General features: G+C 41.5%; 1 protein-coding gene across 8 annotated transcripts in view; it reads left to right on the top strand.

Annotated features, from left to right (window-relative positions):
• The window catches only part of FHIP1A (FHF complex subunit HOOK interacting protein 1A), a 399,036-nt gene that overhangs the window by 164,640 nt on the left and 213,582 nt on the right, over nucleotides 1–20,814 (top strand). For all 8 annotated transcript variants that reach the window (XM_070474764.1, XM_070474760.1, XM_070474765.1 and 5 more), the window contains one exon: nucleotides 3,445–3,584. The gene's annotated coding sequence lies outside the window, so the exon portion shown is untranslated. The remainder of the gene's footprint in view (nucleotides 1–3,444; nucleotides 3,585–20,814) is intronic.

The following is a 20,814-nucleotide window of genomic DNA, read 5'->3' as shown; positions in this document are numbered from 1 at the left end:
AAGCACTTGCCTGGGCAGAGATTTGGGTGTGACTCAATTGTGAACTGCCAACTCCTCACCCCCTTTTTAGCAAGAGATGTATTTTGTTTTTAAGGGAAGTGACAAGGAGAGAATTATAAAGACCCAGTGAATTTTAAGAGAGTCCTTTCAATTTACTTTAATTCCGTTTAACCTTGCTTTCCATGTTATCCTGTGCATTACTCTCAAGGAACTCAGCTTCCTTCCTTTGAAGTCTCAAAGCGTGGCTGCTGGTGGAATCCTGCTGGTAAAATATAAGTGATTCTCAGTAAGCCCTTCCTGATACATAGGGATGCCTTAGCCCAAGTAAAAGCATGTGTGTGTGAGTGCCTATAAAAGAGTGAAAGGGCAGAATGTATGGTAATAGATACTGAAGTGGGAGGAGTTTCTCATGAATTAGAGATGCCCTTTCATAATTCAAGAGTCACAGAATGAGAAAAGGCTTGACATCACCTGAGAAGCATCTGGAAGCAATCTGTAATTCTTAAGAGGCAGTAGGAGAGCCTGTCTCTCTCCAATACGTGATAATAGAACAGTTCATGTGGGATTATGGAAGAAGTAGAATTCTCTCTTACTTGTAAGTCATTAAAATGGCTTGAGATTAAATGTCCAGAGATTTGATTATGGATTATACTTTGAGGTCATAGGTGCTTAATATTGGAGTCGAGTGAAAAAGGCAGATTTGAAGGTACTGAAGAAATTTTAATGTGAAGAATTTGTTTATTTGCATGTAAAGTGTTATCCCTTGCCTCTCAGGCCCCATACACACTTTTTCTGTGCCCAGGGATTACCGCAACTGTATCCAGTTTTGAATACTTTGATCACATTGAGGTCCCTCTCTTCATCTTTATCCCTTTCATGAGGCATGTGTTATAAGAAACGACTTCCAAGCCTTTGAGGTCAAACATACACACAAAAAACCTCTTAAGTGACTTCTAGGGAACCATCTTTTAATATACTGGACTGTTACAGAAAAATTATATTAATGAGTGGTGCATCCTTATTACACAGAGATTTTGAAAAGAGCTGGTATATGTGTTATACCAGTCAGTCCTAAAGGAAATCAACCCTGAATATTCATTGGAATGACTGATGCTGAAGCTCCAGTACTTTGGCCACCTGATGCAAAGAGCCGACTCATTGGAAAAGACCCTGATCCTGGGAAAGATTGAAGGCAGGAGAAGGGGATGACAGAGGACAAGATGGTTGGATGGCATCATCAGCTCAATGGACATGAGTTTGCATAAACTCTGGGAGATAACGATGAACAGGGAAGCCTGGTGTGCTGAAGTCCATGAGGTCACAAAGAGTCGGAAATGATTTAGCGGCTGAACAACATTTGTTGTACTGAAATGTGTAGTGTTTTTTCAGGGGGGCCTCTGAAGGGCTTACACTATTACAGTCCTTTTTGTTTCAGTGTAGAAAAGAATTCAGCAAGAGACAAAGTGATAGATAAGGAAGTGATTTATTAGAATAGAACACTTGTGAGGTTTGCAAGCATGTGGGCAAGAAATGCCACACCCTAAAAACTTACTGGGCTACGGTTTTATAATCAAAGGAAAAGTAGGCAGGGGGAGAAGAGCTTCTTTGTCCCTCTTGGGTAGACATCATGCTTCCATCATCAGCTCCTCCTCCAGGTTGGGCAGGGGAGTTTTCTTGTCCCTACATGGTCAAGTTAGGTCCACAAATTATTGTTTTTTATGTGTGCAGAGAGTATGTCCTAGGGATCATTAGCTTAATGAACTCACTGGGCAGGATGTGAGGTTTATCCCACCATTGTTATATTGTTCTGGGGCATGTCTCATGCTTCTGTTGCATGGTTATGTGTTAAGCAAGCCTGCTTGGTTTTGTGGGTAAGCAGGCCTTCTCTCTTGAGTAATCATTAACTTACAGGGGTCTCTCATATTTTTTCTACTTATAGTCCCCTAGTGGGATTAACTGTTTAATCACCTACTTTGTCCCTTTACTCTGTCCCTATCAGTACTAGATTCTGACTTGAGTTGCTCACCTTAACCCATTTAAAGTTGGGGAAATACTTCTAATTATATCAGGAAAAATTGCTTCCTGTTTCTTGCTTTGCATTGGTGATTGTGATCATATGGAATTACAAGATTGTATTCTGTGTTTTCTTTCTTCTTTATATTATAAATGATGTTTTCCCCACTTTATTAAAATTCAAATTTTTCTGATGGGTGACAAAACTGTGTAAAGTAAATTAGGTCATTTTGTCAAATTTACTTAACTCTTCTTTCCCAGTTATTGGGTATTTGATATGGTTCCTGTGCTTAAAATTTACATATAGTATCTATTTCTTTGTTAAAATGTGTTTTTTCCCTTGGTCATTTTTCTCCGGCTTCCACCTGTTCTCATCTAGAATAGCATCCTTTTTCACTTTGTTTGGCATTTGCACTAGCTTCCCTGGTGGCTCAGATGGTAAAACGTCTGCCTGCAATGCAGGAGACCCAGGTTCAATCCCTGGGTCAGGAAGATCTCCTGGAGAAGGAAATGGCAACCCACTCCAGTATTCTTGCCTGGAAAATCCCATGGATGGAGGAGCCTGGTAGGCTGCAGTCCATGGGGTTGCAAAGAATTGGACACGAGTGAGCGACTTCACTTCCTTTCTGCCTTTTGAGGTCTCTGTGCTTGGGGTTAGTCTCTTTGCTGTACTTTCTAGGACACCTCTAGGTTATGTTCTCTGTACTGTTTGTCTCAGGTCGGACAATTTCCAAGCTTCCTTTTTTTCTGGGAACCCAGTCCCCCTGTACTAGAAGCACTGCATCTTAGCCACTGTATCACCAGGGAAGTCCCTTCTCAGCCTTCTTCAAGCTCACGTTTTTCTGAATGTACTGTCAGGAGCCCATGTGACTGTGCTGTGAAACACCTTCCCAGGCAGGCATGATCTCATGAGATCTGTGTCTAAAACCAAAGTCCACTTTGCCCATGGGATGGCAAAAAATTGAACTTTCAACTGTCAATATTTGAATAGGTCAGAGGTGCCAGGGAATATTTGGTGAATATCACACCTTTAAAGAGAAGCAGGCTATGAAGTGTCTTGCTATTTTCTAGTTTGTTCTCATTATAATGTTATGTTGCTGATGCATGAATATGGGTTTATTTAGTTCCACATTTTTTTTCTCTTCTAAAAGAAGTATATAATTACTTACCATCTCTTGGAGGGCAGAAGACTCCTTCTCTCCTTTCTGCTGCCCAGTGGGAGTCTGTCATATTTGGCTAGCACTCAGACTTCTAAATAAAGATTCAATTTTTGCTTATAACTTTAAAAAAAGAAAAATAAGTGCAATCTGAGGCAGAGCCATTCAGTGCCCAACAAATGGTGGTAGCTGGGAGGGGAGAAAACCTAGGGGAAATTTGATTGGGTTTTTATAGTTTATTGATGATTGTGGGTCTCTCTCTCTTTTTTTTTAGTTGTTTTCTATAGATTTTGGAAATATTCTTCTGGGAGTTGCCAGCAGTGCCAAGTGTTGGAAAAATCTTTTCTGCCCTTCCGATAGAGGGAAGTGAGCAAACATAATCTAGCAGAAGTCTGGTAAAGACAGCAATCACAGGTAATGTCTTTTCTTGTTACTATTGATGTGCGTTCAGTAATGTTCAGTAAAAAATTAAAGAAAAATAAGCCTACTTGAATTTATACAACATCCAGTGCTGACAGAAGGAAAACACACAACTTGAGAGTTTTGAATTAAGTTTTATTCTGGGACCTTACTGAAGACTATAGCCCAGGAGACAGCCTCTCAGATACCTCTGAGGAGGTGCTCCAGAGAAGTAAGGGAGGAGCCAGGATGTGTAGGCATGTTGAGCTTTAAAAAAAACCGAAACAAAACCGTGTAGTCAAACATCAAAAGATAACTGCTAATCACAGAAATAAACATGGCAAATTAATGATTTTAGTGCCTTTTTACTTACAGGAAGATGCAAGAATCTGCGCTCAATGAAATTATTCGTTAGATATGCATCTTCATTATCTAGGGCCGTGTCCAGAGCGCAGGGTGCTTTCTGTTTTCCTCTCTTCTGAATCCCCTTGGGGCGTACCATCAGTGGGAGTGGGGGTGCTGCAGCAGCTGATGGCTTGGTCCTTGTTTACTGGAATGACAGGCAACATCCCTTGTCCACAGAGGTGAACATTATCTTGTTCAAAGCAGTCTTTCTGAGAGACTGCATTCTCTCCTCTACTCAAAACATTAAAAACAATTTATTTATTTGACTACATTGGCTCTTAGTTCCCGCATGTGAACTCTTGGTTACACCTGTGGGATCAAAGCCAGCTCCCTGCATTAGGAGTGTAGCATCTTAACCACTGGACCACCAGGGAAGTCCCAAAGATTTTTTTTTTCTTTGGGAACTGCATCTAAATCCTCTGGTGGCATTCTTTTAAGCATCCTATTTTCTGTGGTGGCAAATGTAAATCCTCAGAGTGTGTTTTGGGAAATAGTCTAAATTTCTTCAGAGCTTTGGGATCTGGGAAGTTCTAATTTTGATCAAAAACCAGAAGGAGGAATAATGTAATGAAACCAGTTTCTGTCTATATAATTTGTATGTGTGTTTGAAGTCTTATACACTGTATTGAAAGTTACTTCTAAAAAGAGGTGACTCTGAGCTTCAAACAGTCGTATAATAGTATTGTTATTAGACTTGTAGCTTACAGAGAAGCATATGCTATTTATTTGTATGTAAATATTGCTGTTCTTTCTTATTAAAATTGATCAATTTGTCAATTGTTTATCAAGTTGAATAAGATGAGATTTAATTTCCTTGTAAGATATACTTCTAAGGCTCTGTAATTTGCATCTTATTGGAAGTGTGTTTTGCATTGTTTCTTAAAGTGTTGTTACAGTACTTGTAGAAAATGCACAATGAAAATTCCAATTAGTTAGAGTAGGTGCCAAATCTAGTGTGTTGTAATCTGAATCGGAGTGCTAGGGAGAAGGGTTTGGGAACCTGCATTTTGCAAGTGACTGCCACCCAAGATGGACCCTGCCAATGCAATGAAAGCATCCTTCCACCTAATCTCTGTATTTTTGGATTTAAAGGCATTGCAATCACCTTGATTTTTGCTTTGAATAAAACAATGCTAGTCTGTTTAGTATACTGTTTTGACACAGGGTTATGTTCTCAAGTGGGCTTCCCTGGTGTCTCAGCTGGTAAAGAATCCGCCTGCAGTGCAGGAGACCTGGGTTGGATCCCTGGGTGGGGAAGATCCCCCTGGAGGAGGGAACAGCTACCCACTCCAGAATTCTTGCCTGGAGAATTCCATGAACTGTATAGTCCATGGGGTCGCAAAGAGTCGGACACGACTGAGCAATTTTCACTTATGTTCTCGAGTTGCATGTTGTTAGATCAAATTACTGTTATTTGAACTTTATGTCTCAGTTTAAAATGAGTATATTTTTCCTTGGATGCAAATGGATAAATTTGTTTTTGACATCTAGATGCCAAATACTAAGTTTTATGAAATGTCTTCTTGGTTTGTTGGTAAGTTGCACCTCAGGTATCTTATTCAGCTCATGGTAAAGAGTAACAGGATAGGTCTTAGAGGCTTCTGAAGTCTGTGCTTTGCTACTGTAGCAACCAGTCCAGCATTATTCAGTAAACACTGTGATGAAAGATTTGCTGTGCAATTTACGGTTCAGAAAGACCAAATCTTTTCTTTATAGTACTCCAAGATTTTATAAAGATCTTTGAATCCCCCAAATGAAACAAAGTATTAAATACTAGACTTTGATAGGATATTTTCATTGCCATGCACATTCATTAGTAATCCTTCCTATGAAGTTATTAATTTTACAGAAAGTAAGCTTTGTGTATAAAGTGTGTTATATTTTAGATATCTTCAATCTAAAAAATTTATTTATAAACATTATAAATAAATCATTTATTTGTAGCATTTATTTATAAATAGACATATTTTCTTTTTTCTTTTTTTATAAATTTATTCATTTTAATTGGAGGCTAATTACTTTACAATATTGTAGTGGTTTTGCCATACATTGCCATGAATCAGCCATGGGTGTACATTATGTTCCCCATCCTGAACCCCCCTTCCACCTCCCTCCCCATCCCATCCCTCAGGGTTGTCCCAGTGCACCAGCCCCGAGCACCCTGTCTCATGCATCAAACCTGGACTGGTGATCCATTTCACATATGATAATATACATGTTTCAATGCCATTCTCCCAAATCATCCCACCCTTGCCCTAATAAATCATTTATTTGTAGTACTTATTTATAGACATATTTCATAAATTTATTGATATTATAAATAAATATTGAAATATTTTTACCTAAAAATATTTTATTTTCAGATTATTCCTTTACTTTAAAAGACACAGTATTATATCCTTCTATGTGTGTTAATATTAAGAGATAGTATATTTTATGTAAGATAAAAATGACTATAGATTTATAAGTTAAGGCCATTATAAGAAAATATTTCATTGTTTATACTTAAAAATTGTGTTAAAACACACAACACAAAATCTACCATTTTAACGATTTTTAAGCATATAGTTCCAGTATTATAAGTATATTCACATTGTTGTGCAACCAGTTTCCATAATGAAGCTCTATAGCCATTAAACAACTGTTCATTTTCCCTGCCCCCTGCACCTGGCAACCGCCATTCTTTTTTTTTGTCTCTGTGAGTTTAATTGTTCTATGTGCCTCATGGAAGTGGATTCATATGGTATTTGTCTTCTTGTGACAGACTCATTTTACTTAGAGTAATGTTCTCACAGTTCATCCATTTGTTAGAATTTCCTTCCTTTTTAAGGGTGAGTAATATTTCTTATACACACACACACACACACACACACACACACACACATTACATTTTGTTTATCCATTCATTCATTAATGGACATCTGGGTTGCTTCAACCTTTTGAATGTTATGAATAAGCTATTTGTACATGGGTGTGTAAATAATCCGTTTGCATTCCTGCTTTCAACTGTTTTGGATATATATCTCAAACTGGAATATCAGAGTCGCATATTAATTCTATTTTTGATTTTTTGAAGGACCGCCTTACTGTTTTCCACAGCAGCGAAGCCATTTTATATTTCTTTCAGAAGTATGCAAGCATTCCAGTTTCTCCATATCCTCACCATTTTTTTGTTTTTGTTTCTGATGATGATAGTCATCTTGATGTGTATGAAGTGATAGCTCCTGGTTTTGATTTGCACTTCAATAATGATTAGTGATGTTAAACATCTTTTCATATGCTTGTTAGCCATTCGTATATGGATAAATGTTTAGTCGAGTCTTTTGCCCATGTTTTAATCAGGTTGTTTGTCTTTTTGTTATTGAGTTGTAGGAGTTGTTTATATGTTCTGAATATTAACTCTTTATCAGATATATCATTTACAATTAAGATTTGGGGCTTCCCTAGTAGCTTAGCTGGTAAAAAATCTGCATGCAATGCAGGAGACCCCAGTTTGATTCCTGGGTCAGAATCCGCTGGAGAAGCGACAGGCTACCCGCTGCAGTATTCCTGGGCTTCCCTGGTGGCTCAGCTGGTAAAGAATCCACCTGCAATGCAGGAGACCTGGGTTTGATCCCTGGGTTGGGACAATCCCCTGGAGAAGGGAAAGGCTACCCACTTCAGTATTCTGGCCTGGAGAATTCTATGGACTGTATAGTCCATGGGGTCACAAAGAGTTGAACATGACTGAACGACTTTCACTTTCACTTTCTTTAGACTAAGATTTAATAATTGACAGTAAGCATAGAGCCTGTGTTTAAATTTTGCGTTAGTTATTTGGTGGGCAGTGACATTATATGTGGGTTTGATGACGATAAACTCTGAATCTTGGTCTTCAGGTAGGTGGGTTAGTGTGTGTGTGTGTCTTGTCATGGGCTTGACAAAGGAGAGATCCTCTATTCAAGACCATAAGCAGAGTCAACATTTTTATGGTAAAGGATAGCTAGTAATGAATCCTGGGAAAGTTTAATGACAGTTCAAACCATTAACATGTCTGGGTAGCCTGATTTTGCCTCTAAGTTCTAAGAAGTGGTATGTTTGTTGACAGAAGGATACTTAGACTGACTTTGAAAAGTTCAACACCCAGACCTTGTGCCTTTAGAAGTGAGGTTATTTTGGGGAAGACAGGAAGGTGTTGGGAGTTGGGTGGGAGGAGTCCAAAGGCAAATACGTGGAACAAAGAGGAAAGCCTGGGCAAAGATGCTCCGAAGATAGAGGGAGCAGCTTAGCTGGGTGTAGGAGTCCCATGGATATTGAAAGGATCTGACCCTTGGATGTATTGCTGTCTTCGAAGGAAATGACAGCAGGTACTAGAGGTAGCACAGCAACAGCCACAAGTGGGAAGTGGGCTGGAAAAGGGGTGAAAACAGTCTGATATAAAATGTGCGTGACAGCCCCCAGGGGATGTTGCCAGTGGGATTCATCGTTACGGGTTTTGGAGGTGTGCTCAGAACCGTGAGACAAAGAGCAGGTAGGCAGAGGCAGTTACAGATCTTCTGATCTGGTGAGAGAATGATGTATTTGCATGTGGTGTTTCAGGGCTAGGAGCTGTCTACATGAGCGGAGAGCAGCCGTCAGAGCAGCGTTAGAGTGCTGTTCCTTCTAATGTAATACCGGAAGGGCTGAGTCATGCAGAATTAGGGTGGCGGTGGTGAGGGGAGAATGTTTCTCTGTGGCTTCTCTGGCTTTGTGTGGAACCAATGGGAAACCATGTTTGAAAGTTGTTTTGAATAAAAATTTAGCCTCAAGACTGTTTGGGGATTAGATTTCCTGAGTAAATAACACAAAAAGATAGTTAAAAGTGAGTTCTTACAGTCAAATAATCAAAACAGCTGCCTAGTGCTGTCATTCTGAACATACCTTTTCATACTTTTATGGATTTTAAAATTATGACCTGTCTCTGCCCTGTTTTGTGAATTTAGTCTTTATTTATTCAGTCATTTTGGTCTCTTCTCCCTGACCCTTGTAGTTTCATTCTAGCTTAGTTTAGTCTGGGTCTTTTCCAGCTTTCTGGGTTTTTTCCAATTGACCAGAAGGGCTTAGAATACATGTGTGAAGTTTATATTTCGTCCTGTGTTCTGTTTCACTTTCAGCATCATTTCTGAAATGCGCTACCTTTTCTTTAAGGGTACAGATCTTGAGTTGATGTACACAGAGTGTTAGTCGCTCAGTCGTGTCTGACTCTTTGCGCCCCCATGAACCGTAGCCCCCCAGGCTCCTCTGTCCGTGGGATTCTCCAGGCAAGAATACTGGGGTGGGTTGCCAGTCCCCTTTCTGGGATCCCTCTTGATCCCGACCCGGGGATCAAACCCGAGTTTCCCGCATTGCAGGCAGATTCTTTACCATCTGAGCCACCAGGGAAGCCCTTAGGAGACTCTAATGACTAAGCCAGACGAGAGAGTCTCGAAGTGTGGTCCCGAGGTGAGCATAGCAGCCTCACCTCACACTTGTTAGAGATGTGAATTCTTGGGCTGAGTCAGAAACTCCTAGAGCAGTCTCAAAAATGTGTGTTTAACAAGCTCTCTGGGTGATTCTGCTACAAGCTAGAGTGTGAGGACTGCTCTACCTGTCTCGTTAGCTGTGTGCAGTTGTCCAGGCTTTTCATTTTCTCTACCCCTTGGTCTTCTGATCAGACAGATCAGGGGTTCCCAGATGTTGGTGTGCGCATGAGTGGTCTGGTAAGTAAGTGTCTTCAACACATTCCAGAGAGCAGTGCACTTTCCCTCACCGTCCACCCAGAGATTCGGATGCCGTGGTCTTAGATTCGGATGCAGTTATCTGCTTTCCAGCAGGCTTTCCAGATACGTCTCATATCTGGAATCTGGACCAGTGGCTATCTCTCTTTCCTCCAAGCCCCAAAGTGATGTGATTTAAAGTGGCTTTTCAGGTTCACTAACTAAAAGCTTAGGGGCCAGTTGAACTTTATTTTCAAAATGTAGTTTGGATTATTTTTTCAGTAAAGCCACTGTGTTCTGCTTTCTTTCTTTAAAAAATGTAATTCTTTCTTGGCCACTCAGGTTACTGGATGAGATTTTTTCTCAGGCTTAGCCTCATTGATAAAGCAGTTTGCTTGGACAGTTTGCTCACTAAAAGAGCCATCTGCCTCTGATCCAGTTGGAGATTTTACTCTGGGGTTCTTATGATAATTTACGAACAATGTTAATAAACTATAAATACTGGTTCTCAGGGAATGCTGTTTTTCATTTAGATCTTTTTGCCCCTACGCTTGCTTTCCAGTCTCTAAGCTGGTGCCCTGTGCATGGTGGGATGTCTCCCTCATCTCCCCGTCATTTGTGTTTTTGTTTCTTCAGTTGTTGCGGTCCAGCTTTATTAGGATTGTTTTCTGAGACTCTTCCTCTCGTCTCAGTGGCTGCTCCTTCTGCCTTTCCCCCTGTCTGTCCGTTGAGTGTCCGTGTTCCCTGGGAGCTGCCCAGTCCTTTGCTCCGCATCTTACTCCATCCGCTCAGGGCTGGCTCCTTGCTGTCTGCCGGGCCCTTGCTCAGATGTCACCCTCACACCACCCTTGATGAAGGAGCCTCTGACTCTCACTGCTCTCCTCTGAGCTGCAGCCCCGTGTCCTCAACTGCCTCCTGCATGTCCCACAGGCAGATCAGGTGAATGTGTCCAAACCTGAGCTTGTCATTCTTCTTCCCCAGAACTTGTGCGTCCTCTTGTGTCCCCTATCTTGGTGAATGGCATCACATCACTTTGCACGTGGCTAGCATTTATTCAGCATCTTCTATGTGCCATGTCCTGTTCTGAGAACTTCCATGTAACTCCTCGCAAATCCTTTGAGATTATAGTATTATTCCCTTTATACAGATGCGGAAACTGAACCACATGGGGCTTAAGTGAAGCTGACAAAGCCACTCACTGTTGGAGATGCAATCCTGGAGCATGGAGTCAATGACAGTGCTTTGCTGCCTGCCTCTCCCAGGCTAGACCTTCAGATCTCCCTTCCCCACGTCTTCTTGCCCCTGCATATCTCAGTCCTCTCCAGTTCACCTGCCAGTCTCTCTCCAAAGCTCACTGCCTCTTCTCAGCATTCCATTGTGTGTAGTCTAGTCATGACCTCCTTCATCTCTTGTCCCCCTGTTATAATAGTGTTCTCTTTCCATCCATTTCTTTATGATTATTGCCAAAGTGTTACTCTTGCTAGCAGCAGGTCTCATTGTGACACTTGCCTGCATCTGTCAGCCTAACCCTTCTCAATCCATCCTTCGGTGTTGGGCAAAGCGTCTGTTAGTCTCTGCATTGTTGAGCAAGCCCCACCAATTTGGAGGAACAGGATGATTCTGCCATTTAAAGAATCTCACCATCAAGGTAGAGAGCTGGAAGAGGCTTTGCCTCTTTTGGTCCTTAATTTCTGTTTATTTTAATAAAGGAATAATTAAAAAACAATTCCTGGGTCTAGCCTGGCCAGAGGGGGACGGCCTCTGTAATTTCGGCGGTGCCTGAGAAGAGTGGTCTCATACTCCATGTCTGTGTTCCAGCTGTGGTCAACTGCTTGCACTTCCTGTAATGGGTCACATTCTCCCTGCTTCCTCTGGGTCTTTGCATATGCCGTTTCCTCTTCCGCAGTACTCTTACCTTCACTGCCCTGTTGGGTAACACTGGCTAATACTTCCATCTCCATTTTCAGGTCTCAGCTTAGATTTCATTTCACCTGGCAAGCTTTCTCTGATCCCATTTGCCTTCCACCCACCAGGCTGGGTCACATACTTCTTACGTGATGTCGTAGCTTACCGCTCTTTCCCTACCGCAGTGTTAGTACTGGGCGCTCCGTCGTGTCCGACTCTTTGCTGCCGTGGACTGGAGTCCGCCAGGCTCCTCTGTCCGTGGGATTCGCCGGGCGAGAATGCTGGAGTGGGTGGCCATGCCCTTGGGACTCATCAGACTATGTTTTACTTGTTGGTTTGGTGGCTTCGTTTTAACCACAGGCCGCATCTTACATATTTCCGTGCTTCTGCCTCCAAGCATAGATGTTCGATAGAGATTGAGTGCGTGGAATAATGAATGAGTATTTAAATGAGCTAATTGGTTTTAGCCAATTCCACCTGCTTCTTACCTTTATAAAATAACTCTGGCAGGTTATAATAACCTTTGTATAATAACTCCAGCAGATGAGTTAGGGTTCACTTTACCTAAAAGTGACTACAGGAATCAGTGGTTCAAACAAATTTGGGGATTTTTTTTTCTTCACATAAAATCAGTCTGGGGCTCAGCTGTCCAGGCCTAGTAGCCTGGTTCCTTGACTACCCGGGACCCCAGGTTCCCTCTGGATTGATGCCCCAGGCTCCTGAGTGTGGTCCTCGCCCTCGTGTTCTCATCTCACGTATGTGCCAGGAGTCTGGCATCTGCAGGCCCTCATTCCAGGAACGAGGGGAAGGTCAGAAAAGCAAACAGGAGCTTGCCAGCAGTCTGCCTCCAGCCCTACACCTTTTAGGGACTTTCCTGAAAGGCCTTCCGAGGATATTACTTTCTACCCCTTGATGAGACAGTATCACAGCATCACCTCTGCTGCAGGGGAGACTTGGAGATACTGTTTTTCTGCTTTTGGTCTTTGCTTCTCTTGGGGTTCTGTTAATAAAGAAGGAGAGGATAGATACTGAGTAGTAACCAGAAGCTTCTACATCGCTTAGGATGATTTCCTCTTGTGGTCACAGACAGTTCAGTAAGAAACTGGCAGAACAGTGTGTCAGCATTTAAAATGTGTGTATATAATGTAGCTTTGAAAAGAACCTTACCTCTTTGTGATCCTAGCTATTTTATATAAAACCAGCAAATTTTTTTGGTTATTTTAAGGAGATTTAATTGCAGGCACCTAAAAAATCTAAATAATTACTTTCATGAATCATTTTCTTCTAGATGTTTGCACTTGTTGATTTAAGAATGTACCTTCTTAGTATATGGATGTTAATTGTACTACTTTCTCATCTTTTACTGTTGTCTCGAAATTTTTCAAGATTTAAAAAGTGGGGAAATGTTAAAAATAATGACAAAATAAATAACTGTCTCAAAAGGTAAAAATAAATGCATTAAAAAAGAGTATACCAGACTTGCCTGGTGGTCCAGTGGTTGAGAATCTGCCCGCTACTGCAGGGGACGCAGGTTTGATCCCCGATCCAGGAAGACTCCACATGCTACAGGGAAGCTGAGCCCATCTGATGCAACCTCTGAAGCTTATACACTCCAGGGCCTGTCAGTGGGTATTTTTGGGGGTGAGGGGAGGTTTAAAAACACTTGTTTAATTAAATACCAGGATAAGGCCATGCAGGGTGATGGGTAGGGAGCCACCCGGAAGCACAAGTGCCCTTGGAGCCCTCCCCCTCCACCCACCTCGAGAGGCCACAGCTAAATGGCTGGAACCGGTCCCAGTGACCGCCGGTTCCTCCAGGACCCCAGACACCGGGGCTCTGTAGCAAGAGAAGCCACTGTGCCCGCACCTGGAGAAAGCTTCTAAGCAGCAAGAAGACCCAGCACAGCCGTAAATAGATACATAAAAACTAAAAAGAAAAAGGATACCTTCTTAGAGTCTCATTAAGATGTACCCCAGAGAACCCTCTTACACTGTTGCTGGGAATGCAGACTAGCACACCCACTATGGAGAACAGTGTGGGGATTCCTTAAAAAACTGGAAATAGAACTGCCATATGACCCACTGCTGGACATACACACTGAGGAAACCAGATCTGAAAGAGACAGGTGCACCCCAATCTTCATCACAGCACTGTTTACAATAGCCAGGACATGGAAGCAACCTAGATGTCCATCAGCAGACGAATGGATATGAAAGCTGTGGTACATATACACAATGGAATATTACTCAGCTATCAAAAAGAATACATTTGAATCAGTTCTAATGAGGTGGATGAAACTGGAGCCTATTATACAGAGTGAAGTAAGTTAGAAAGTAAAACACCAATATAGTATACTAACGCATATATATGGAATTTAGAAAAATGGTAACGATGACCCTGTATGTGAGACAGCAAGAGACACAGATATAAAGAACAGACTTTTGGACTCTGTGGGAGAAGGTGAGGGTGGGATGTTCTGAGAGAATAGCAATGAAACATGTATATTGCCATTTGTGAAATAGATCACCAGTCCAGGTAGGATGCATGAGACGGGGTGCTCAGGGCTGGTGCACTGGGATGACGCTGAGGGCTGGGGTGGGGAGGGAGGTGGGAGGGGGTTCAGGATGGGAACACATGCACACCCATGGCTGATTCATGTCAATGTATGGCAAAAACCACTACAGTATTGTAAAGTAACTAGCCTCCAATTAAAATAAGTAAATTTAAAGAATAAAAGCAAAAAAATAAAAATAAAAAATAAATTTAAATTAAAAAAAAAAAAGATGTACCCAAGAATCTACTGGTGGGAATGTAGATTGCTGGAACAATTTATAGTAGATATTAAGAAATCTAAAATCTAAATTTTATAAATTAGAATTTTTTTTTTGAGAATGTAATGATTTGGGAAGATGCTCAGGATGTAAAATTAAATGAAAGGAGCAGGAATCAAGATTTAATTTTGTCATTAAATTCTTCCAAAAAAATCCAATTTTAATAGTTGTCTTTCATTCCATTATACGGATTTCCCTTATATATTTGTTTAATCCTTCTTTTGGGTTTCCCTGGTGGCTCAGATGTTAAAGAATCCGCCTGCAATACAGGAGACCTGGGTTCGATCCCTGGGTTGGGAAGATCCACTGGAGGAGGGCATGGCAACCCACTCCAGCATTCTTGCGGGGAGAATCCCCATGGACAGAGGAGCCTGGCGGGCTGCAGTCCACGGGGTCGCAGAGAGTCAGACAAGACTGAGCGACTAAGCATAGCACAATCCTTCTTTTATTACTAGACACTTTTCTTGTCCCAATTTTTCACTATTAGAAGTAATCTTCAAAAAAAAAAAAAAAAATCCGGAAAAAAAAAAAAAAAAAGAAGTAATCTTCAATGAAAGACAGTATATTTTTTATTTAATTTTGTTTAGATTTCTGGGTTTATATATTTGTAATATATATATATTTCTGGGTTTATAGATTTATAAAAGAATGAACAGACTAGATTAAAGATATAGATCTCTGATTTGTTGGCTCTATTGCCAAATCTTTTGCAAAATGTGTGTATGCATTCACATATATTATACTTCTGACTTTGTAAAATTTATGAAATTACTAGAAAGGATAGAAAAAAGACTACCAGGAAATATATTAAAGCTTTAAAAATAGTTTTTCATGTGGTGGTGCTTTGAGTGATATTTATTTTCTTTATATTTTCTCTCTATATATTTTCTGCAATGATCATATATTGTTTTATAACTTAAAAATAAACTAAGTTGAAAATAAAGAATAGGTCTTCTGGGAAACCCCCTGTGGTCCAAAGGTCAGGACTCCTCAATTTCATTGCCAAGGGTGCAGGTTAGATCCCTGGTCGGGGAACTGAAATCCCTGGAAGCCTCATTTGGGGGCAAAAAAAAAACAAACAAAAAAGAATATGCTAAGCTGCTGCTTTGCTGTTTAGAGTATCAGCATCAAAGGATATTTTTTTTTTTTTTTCTCTATGCCATGCAGCTTATGGAATCTTAGTTCCCCAACCAGGGATTGAACCCTGGCCCTGGAAATGAAAGTGCCAAGTCCTAACTGCTAGACCTCCAGGGAATTCCCAAAGGAGCAATTTTAATGTTGCTTTTTTATCTAAGAAGAATAAGCACACAGTAGATGCATCCTTTAAGGTTAGACATGTTTTACTGAATTTGTTTAGAGGTATTTTCTCCATTTTTCCTAGTAATTTGAGTGAGTGAGTGAAAATTGCTCAGTTGTGTCTGACTCTTTGCAACCCCATGGATTGTAGCCCACTAGACTCTCCTCTGTCTGTGGGATTCTCCAGGCAAGAATAATGGAGTGGGTTGCCACTGCCTTCTCCAGGGAATCTTCCCAAACCAGGGATCGAACCCAGCTCTCCTGCTTTATCTTCTTTTAGTTTTGCTTCCTTTTGGTCTTTACCCTACTGGGGTCTTTGGGAACTGGCGTATGTGTAACAGCATCTACCATACCTCTTCACTTTAGCTTAGGCTGGATTTGAAGAGCCAAAACAGGAAAACACTTAAGGAGACCTGAGACTCTCACAGAGAAATAAATTAGAGCTGGTGTTTCTTTTAGCTTTGCTTTCCTGTTCTTTATTCTTTATTTTTTTTAAAAAAAGGTAATCTCTCCTTTTATCAACCTTCATCATGAACAGCATTTCATACTATAAGGAAGTGAAATCACTAAAGGCAAATAACCTTATGAATCTGCTGAGTGTGAAGAGAGTAATTTAGACCTTGCTTAATGGAATCTAGTAAACTAAAATAAAAATTCTGGGTCTTTTTTCCCCCCCGGTGGTATTTATTGTAACTGTTAAAAACAAGAGCACCACATAGCTTCAATTCTCACATTCAATAGCTGGATTGTAGTATTAATATAACCTTTGGATGGTTCTAGGGTCATGTCATCGTTTCCAGGGTAATCCTCTTAAAATATGAGTACATATTTGTTTCTAGAGGCAAAAGTTGCAATGATTATGGAGTGCATGGATGGGTTCATGAAACTGACCCTTATACTGATCATTATAAGGGGTCCCAGTAACTTATTTCATATTCATAGACTCTGTAGCCTGGGATAGATTAATTTGAGAGATGCATTGCAGAATGTTAGATAAGGAGAGAGAGTGTGGAAAACATGTTCTATAAACCAAAATAGTGTTGGTTACGAAACACCAACAAAAGCAAACTCCTAAGTCAGCGATATACAGTTGGGGATTTGGAGACGCAGGGATGGGAATGAAGGGTTTGGGCTGTGTTGAGAAGTGAAAGAGCAGACTGGTGGGAGCACGTTGAGCTGTTTTGCCCCAGGCTGTTGTGAATTAGTGTCCTTTCCAAACGTAGAAACAAATGTGGTCTGCCACAAGATTCTGCCTCTGATTCTGCTCTTCCTCATTTGAGGAAATAATACTGTTAGATAGTTACCTACAACCCAAATCATAGTTTTAAGTAAATCTGTATTTTGTTAAATATCTGCCTGTATACTATCTACATCTACTTGAAAAGTGATACTCAGTCTGATACTCAGTCTGAAGTAGAGTTTGGCAAACAGTGATCAAGTCTGGCCTGTTGCATGGGTGTTTTTCTGTTTTGGGGTTGGTTTGTTTTTTAAAAATAGTTTTTAAAAATAGTTTAAACATGTTTATATTCTGGTTTTTATTTTTTCTTTGGCCATGAAGCATCTTAGTTCCTTGACCAGGGATCGAATGCACACAGCCTGCATTGGAAGGTGAAGTCTTGAAAAAGATGAGGGAGCATGTGTATATGTATTCTTCAAAGCTGAGAATACTTACTCTCTGGCCCTTTACATATGAAATTTGCCAACCCCTGGTCTACAGCAGTGGTTTCAGTGTCTCAAAATGTGTGTGTGCTCAGTCGTGTCCGACTCTTCGTGACCCCATGGGCTGCAACCCCCCCGGCTCCTCTGCCCCTGGGATTACCCCACCAGGAATACTGGAGTGGGTTGCCATTTCCTTCTCCAGGGGATCTTCCCAGCCTGGGGACCGAACCTGTGTCTCCTGCAGCTCCTGCAGGAGCTGGTTCTTTACCACTGAGCCAGCCAGGAAGCCCTGTCTCTCAAGGCACGTTTGATTGTCAGTCTTGGGGTGGAGGGGATGGGAGTGTCACTGGCAGTCCGTAGGTGGAGGCTAGAGAGGCTGTTCTGCCTCCTCAGAGGCACACAGTGACCTCTCAGGATAAAGATCTAACTGATCCAGGTTGTTGACAAAGACTCCTTCCTTCCCAAACTTTAGTTGGGCACCTCTAAGCTGCTTTCTAGATTGGGCCTCTGCCTGGGCTCCCATCCTGTCGTTGGCCTGCCTGACCTAGTTTTAGCAAGAATTCTGTTGCATCTGTTTAGTGAAAGTCCCCCCACTTTTCCTACCTGATCACCCTAATGTCTGATCAAATGCCTTATCCCCTACCGTTGATGTGTAATTACCCCTGGCCTGTGTTCAGCAAGTTAGGTCAGTCTAGTAAGAATTGCCCTACCCTTTAAAAACTCAAAAAAAAAAAAAAATTATCTGGCTGCCTTGGGTCTTGGTTGTGATGCGTGGGCTTCTCTCTGTTTCCCTCAGGCTGCAGAGTGCCTGGGCTCAGGAGTTGTGGCATGTAGCTTAGTTACCCCCAGCGACGTGTGGGGTCTTAGTTCTTCAACCAGGGATGAAACCCTTATTCCCTGCATTGGAAGGCAGATTTCTAACCACTGAACTACCGGGGAAGTCCCAAGAATCCCCCGACCCTGGATGCAATTTTTCATCTCCTGACTCCCTCCTGTTTTTTATTAGTGTAAATTCCCGGCTCTTTGGTGTGTTTAGCTGCTGCTGCTAAGTCGCTTCAGTCGTGTCCGACTCTGTGTGACCCTATAGACGGCAGCCCTCCAGGCTCCGCTGTCCCTGGGATTCTCCAGGCAAGAACACTGGAGTGGGTTGCCATTTCCTTCTCCAATGTGTGAGAGTGAAAAGTGAAAGTGAAGTCGCCCAGTCCTGTCTGACTCTCAGTGACCCCATGGACTGCAGCCTACCAGGCTCCCCCGTCCATGGGATTTTCCAGGCGAGAGTACTGGAGTGGGGTGCCATTGCCTTCTCCGTGTTTAGAGTTGAACCTAATCTCTGTCTCCTGTTTGAATAGTCTACATCCATTGCAATAATCCTGAATAAAATCTTCCTCATCGGTTTAACAAGTGTTGGAATAGTTTTCCTTTCATAATACCAGTAGTGTGGAGCTAACGCAGTGTAACACTATATAGTGTAGAGTCGTGTTTTAGCTAAACCCTGAGCTTATTTGGTAACATTTGGCACCTACGTGAATTCAGGGCCCAGCTCTGCAAGTGGAGTCTGCAGCAGTCCCCTTCCCCTGGTGTTTGGCCTTGGCTCTGTTCCTTTATGGGTGAAATAGTTTGACTCTGTCTAGGGGAATTTCGTTTCAGCCTTCCTTCCTCTCCAGTATTTTAAACACTGAATTATAGTTGACAAACAATATCAGTTTCAGGTCTACAACATAGTGACTTGGTCCTTTTATACATTGCAAAATGACCAACAGGATAAGTCTAGTTACCATCTGTCAGATACAGAGTCATTACAAAGTATTGTTGACTGTATTCCCTGTGCTTCACCTTACATTCCTGTGACTCCCCAGCATTTTTCTGTCTGTTAGAATCCTCATTAAAAAATGAAACCTTGCAGTCTTCAAAGTAAAACAGTGAAAGTCAAATTGTATGGACTTGTTGAAACAGCTCAGGCCACACTGTAACTGCTGTCCAAGTAATAGCTGTTAATAATAGTGTATATTTTGGTCTTGGAGTTAATGACCTAATCTAGTCAAATATATTTTTCAGGGATTCAAGAAAATATGTTCAGACATTTCAGAAAGAAAAGTTTAAGCATGACTTTTGGAAATGTCTTAAATCAAGAGAAGGCTAGATGATACCCACCATAGACAGCCACCGCATCCCCTCATGTTTAAGGTATTTTTCGCTGACAAAAGTTGCCGACGCATTGAAGAGTACTGCTGCCTGGGAGCCTATCAGGGGTGTTGGTTAAAATGGCACTTGGTTAAGTAAGTTTCACTGTGGAAATACTGAATTGTTGAGGAGCATAAGAATGAAGCTCCCTATGGAGTTTAGTTTTGGAGAGGACAGCAAAATACATGGTGCTTGAATTTTGGTGATACGAGCTCTAATAAAGCCTGTATGAACACCCACATTTAGATAAATTGGTTGAATAACTTGGCCATTTATGAAGGGGGCAGTTTTCCTTCATTTTGTTCAACAGACATGAGTTCAGGTGATCAGATATTTTTTTGTTAGTGTAGTTATGCTATATAGATGTGTAGAAACATTTCCAAATGAAATTTGGTTTCCTAAATTATCAAAGGAAATCCCTAAAGCTTTATCTTCAGTTGTGTATGCTCAGTTGTGTCTGACTCCACAACCCCAGGGGCTGTAGCCCAGCGGGCTCCTCTGTGCATGGGACCTTCCTGGCGAGAATACTGGAGTGGGTTGCCATTTACACCTCCAGGGGATCCTCCCCACCCAGGGATCAACCTGAATTTTTCTGCATTGCGGGCAGATTCTTTTACCACTGAGCCACTGGGGAAGCCCTTGTATTTTATGATACTAGGCTAAATTTTTTATAAGAGTATTTCTGATCAAGAGCACTTGTGTTAATATGTATGTACACATATAAAAGAATGTAATGGGGTCGCAAAGATTTGGACATGACGGAGCGACTGAACTGAACTGAATTATGGTATAGAAAACACATTGAGGAAAGAGATTATGGATGGCTCTTCCCAAATAAAAATACAGCTTCTTTCTCTGAAAATAGTGTTCTTTAAGCACAGCAGAAAATCTGAGCAGCATTCTGCCAGTAGCTTTTTTAAAGGGTTGAGACTCATGGTTCCATTGATCCCTGATAGGGTTATTTATGTGGCTGGTTTTCTACATGAGGGGAAGAACGTTTGATTAATTACCGTTAAGTGTGACATATCCCGTGGGTAATGAAATTTTTTGTGTTCTCTCCCCTTTTCAAATAAATTGGTGGCTGTGTAATAGGTTCTGGTAAAGCGGTCTGCCGGAACACTTAGTGGAAAATGAATGCACTCTTTGCAAGAGTGTCGGATGGCAGTGTTGTCAACTGCTTAGGTGGAGCCTGAGAGATGGGGTGTCCTGCCGCTGTCTGCAGGATCTGAACCTTCACATCATTTTCTTGGGGGA

Source organism: Odocoileus virginianus, chromosome 12 (genome assembly GCF_023699985.2).
Source record: "Odocoileus virginianus isolate 20LAN1187 ecotype Illinois chromosome 12, Ovbor_1.2, whole genome shotgun sequence".
Taxonomy (NCBI): domain Eukaryota; kingdom Metazoa; phylum Chordata; class Mammalia; order Artiodactyla; family Cervidae; genus Odocoileus; species Odocoileus virginianus.
Note: the sequence above shows the minus strand (reverse complement) of the source record. Positions and strands in the feature narration are given on the sequence as shown.